Source organism: Eulemur rufifrons, chromosome 25 (genome assembly GCF_041146395.1).
Source record: "Eulemur rufifrons isolate Redbay chromosome 25, OSU_ERuf_1, whole genome shotgun sequence".
Lineage (NCBI taxonomy): Eukaryota > Metazoa > Chordata > Mammalia > Primates > Lemuridae > Eulemur > Eulemur rufifrons.
The window spans coordinates 19,860,332-19,864,593 of record NC_091007.1 but is presented as its reverse complement, the minus strand read 5'-3'; the positions used below and the strand labels follow the sequence as shown (position 1 = coordinate 19,864,593).

General features: G+C 40.6%; 1 pseudogene across 1 annotated transcript; it reads left to right on the top strand.

Moving 5' to 3' along the window:
- The first annotated feature begins 1,372 nt into the window (after positions 1–1,372).
- On the top strand, positions 1,373–4,053 carry LOC138375411 (eukaryotic translation initiation factor 5 pseudogene; annotated as a pseudogene). Its single transcript, XR_011231495.1, has one exon. The product of XR_011231495.1 is annotated as a eukaryotic translation initiation factor 5 pseudogene (transcript).
- The last annotated feature ends 209 nt before the right edge of the window (positions 4,054–4,262 follow it).

Below are 4,262 nucleotides of genomic sequence, written 5' to 3'. Positions count from 1 at the left end.
AAAAAACAGTGATTGGAAAAGCATATTAAAAAATATGGACACCTACATGCTGTCTACAAGAAATGCATTTCAAATGTAGCCATATAGGTTGGGGGCGGTGACTCAGACTGTAATCCTAGCACTGTGGGAGGCCGAGCAGGGAGGATTCCTTGAACTCAGGAGTTCAAGACCAGTCTGAGCAAGAGCGAGACCCCATCTCTACCAAAAATAGAAAAGATTAGCTGGGCATGGTGGCGCAGGCCTGTAGTCCCAGCTACTCAGGAGGCTGAGATAGGAGGATCGCTTGAGCCCAGGAGTTTGAGGTTGCTGTGAGCTAGGCTGACGTCACTGCACTCCAGCCTGGGCAAGAGAGTGAGACCGTGTCTCAAAAAAATCAATAAATAAATTAAATAAATAGACTACTGATAGATGCAACAAGTTGGGTGGATTTCAAGGAAATTATGCTGAGTGAAAAAGCCAGTCTCAAAGGAATACACACTGCATGATCCCATTCACATGTTATCAAAATAATGTAATTACAGAGATGGAGAACCAATTAGTGTTTGCCAAAGGTTAGGGATGAGGCCAGGTAGCAAAGGATTAGATGTGACCATGAAAAGGTAACATGAGGGGCCTTGCGGTGATGTTGCAGTGAGGTCCTGTTTGTGACGGTAGTTACACAAAGCTATACATTTGATCAAATTGCATAGAGCTAAATGCACACATATACAAATGCACATGTAACTGCTGAAACTTGAATAAACTCTTTGAAATGGACCAACGTCAATTTTCTACTTTTGATACTGTGCTATAGTTATGCAAGATGTCACCATTAGAAAATATTGGATAAAGGGGCACCAGAACTGCTTGTACATTTCATTGCAACTTCCTGTGAATAAATAATTATCACAAAATAAAAATTTAGGCTGGGCACAGTGGCTCATGCCTATAATCCTAGCACTCTTGGAGGCCGAAGCAAGAGGATCACTTGAGATCAGAAGTTTGAGACCAGCCTGAGCAAGTGTGAGGCCCTTATCTCTACAAAACACAGAAAAATTAACTGGGCTTGGTGGCAAGTGCCTGTAGTCCCAGCTACGCAGGAGGCTGAGGCAGGAGGATCGCTTGAGCCCAGGAGTTTGAGGTTGCAGTGAGCTGTGATGAGGCCACTGCATTCCAGTCTGGGAGACAGAGTGAGACCTTGTCTCAAAAAAATAAAAATAAAAATAATAGTAGGATATTTTTTAAATTTAAATTTAAAATATTTGCTTCAGAAAAAAATACATACTGTTTTCACTTATGTTCGTTATTTTTCTCCACAATTTTCCAGAAAGGACAGGCTGCATCTAGGATAAAAATAGGAAATAAAAACACGATAAAAAAGAAAGGCATCTTGAGTCAGAGCGAGAACATTCCAGAGGTCGCCAGGCTCCGGCGCTGACGGGTGTGGACCCCGGACGTCGCTGGGACAGCCCCTCCCCGCTGCTCGGCGGCGGCACCTGGCCCGGCCGCTCCTCCGCTGCGCTCCGCCGCCGCCACCGCCGACTCGGACTCGGGTTTATAACGTGCCTCACTTCATCCCAGTCCCGGGCGAGCAGCGTTGGGTTTATGTCTTTATTTGACGAAAACGAGCTGTTGCGCAGCCATTGGTACCTGTATTGGGGAAACATAGCATACAAGCAAGAAGCTTACAGCCTCAGTGGCGAAAATTTTTTCATGTCAGAGACCGAGAACTCTTGCAGTCGTTTATGTCATCCCTTCTTCTCCAGACAGAAGATACCAAAAAGTTGCAATCAAAGATCTCTTCATCGTATTGATAAAGCCACTAATAAGCCAAAATGTCTGTCAACGTCAACCGCAGTGTGTCAGACCAGTTCTATCGCTACAAGATGCCCCGTCTGATTGCCAAGGTTGAGGGCAAAGGAAATGGAATCAAGACAGTTATAGTCAACATGGTTGACGTTGCAAAGGCGCTTAATCGGCCTCCAACGTATCCCACCAAATATTTTGGTTGTGAGCTGGGAGCACAGACCCAGTTTGATGTTAAGAATGACCGTTACATTGTCAATGGATCTCATGAGGCGAATAAGCTGCAAGACATGTTGGATGGATTCATTAAAAAATTTGTTCTCTGTCCTGAATGTGAGAATCCTGAAACAGATCTGCATGTCAATCCAAAGAAGCAAACAATAGGTAATTCTTGTAAAGCCTGTGGCTATCGAGGCATGCTTGACACACATCATAAACTCTGCACATTCATTCTCAAAAACCCACCTGAGAATAGTGACAGTAGTACAGGAAAGAAAGAAAAGGAAAAGAAAAATAGAAAGGGTAAAGACAAGGAAAATGGCTCTGTATCCAGCAGTGAGACACCACCACCACCACCACCAAATGAAATCAGTCCTCCTCCACATGCTGTGGAAGAAGAGGAGGATGATGATTGGGGAGAGGATACGACTGAGGAAGCTCAAAAGCGAAGAATGGATGAAATCAGTGACCACCCAAAAGTTCTGACACTCAGTGACGATTTGGAAAGAACAGTTGAAGAGCGCGTCAATATCCTGTTTGATTTTGTCAAGAAAAAGAAAGAAGAGGGTATCATTGACTCGTCTGACAAAGAAATTGTTGCTGAAGCAGAAAGACTGGATGTAAAAGCCATGGGCCCTCTTGTTCTGACTGAAGTTCTATTTAATGAGAAGATTAGAGAACAGATTAAGAAATACAGGCGCCATTTCCTACGATTTTGTCACAACAACAAAAAAGCTCAACGGTACCTTCTTCATGGTTTGGAGTGTGTGGTAGCAATGCATCAAGCTCAGCTCATCTCCAAGATTCCTCATATCTTGAAGGAGATGTATGACGCAGACCTTTTAGAAGAGGAAGTCATCATCAGCTGGTCAGAAAAGGCCTCTAAGAAGTATGTCTCAAAAGAACTTGCCAAAGAGATTCGTGTCAAAGCAGAACCATTTATAAAATGGTTGAAGGAGGCAGAGGAAGAATCTTCTGGTGGTGAAGAAGAAGATGAAGATGAGAACATTGAGGTGGTGTATTCGAAGACTGCCAGTGTCCCGAAAGTTGAAACTGTGAAGTCTGATAACAAGGATGATGACATTGATATTGATGCCATTTAAAGGGATGGATGCAACCTAGCTTAACAATGTAATGCTGCAAATTTTTCTTATTTATCAGCCAGAAGTGCAACATGTATGTGCAAAAAGCTAAAATGGCTTAACATCATGCTACACTTTATACTAAAAATCTGTTACTGTGAGTGGTCTGTAATTAAGCCCAATGAGACATCTAGGGAGTCCATACACAAATCAGTGGGCAGATGTAGTTTGCTTATTTATAGCATGTTTCTTTTTGAAAAACTAGTGGTGGACACATTTGGATCACATTTATACAGTTATAAAAATATTTGATTTTGGTCATTCTTCAGATTTTTGGCTCTGAATGACTTAAGCTGAAGCAGTAGGCTCCTTTTTAAAATGTTGCATCATCATTTACCTGATAGCATTTTTGGAGCCTGTTAGGTATTGTTAGGTGCTGAGACTGAAAGAGATCTTAAGCAGAAGGTAAAACAAACTTATTTGTAATTACCTTGTTCAGCCATTAAGAAATATAGTACTTTATAAGTTTCCTCTAATCCCTCAAATTGGCATCTGGTAATGTATATTCTGAGGTAGACTGATAATCAAATGATAGTACAACATCTTACTGAGAAGTAAAAATGTTCTGAGTGTCCTATAAATAATTACAAGAGCAAGACTTGAGATTTGGAATTGTGTTTTTTCAATTTGTGTACACTTGCCCCCAATTTGTAGTCTTTGAAGTCATGTGCATTGCACGTTGGATGAGCCAGGGAAATTATTACATTAACAAATAAGCATTTTATGTGTATGTAGTGGTTGCTTTGTACTGAGATGAAAACTCATTTTGGGGTGTGATTAAATATTAAACTATGATTTTTACTTGGGGGAAACAGGAAAAGGTGCACTTATTGTCTAGCAAAAACTAAGCATAATTTTTCAGCTTTTATCCTTATGGTTTAAATTATAATTTCAAAATGTTTAGAAAAAAAAAAAAAAAAGAAAGGCATCTTGAAATTATTTGGTTATTAATGATCTTGCTACACTTATCAATCACTCAATCTAAAATAATTTATCTGGGCCTCATGATCAATAATTCTTTAAAAATGTAAAAATAAAAGAAATCTTCAAGGTATTTCATTGGTCCTTCTCTCCCGGCTGGATTTTAAGGACGGAACAACTGTTATTGAAGGTAAA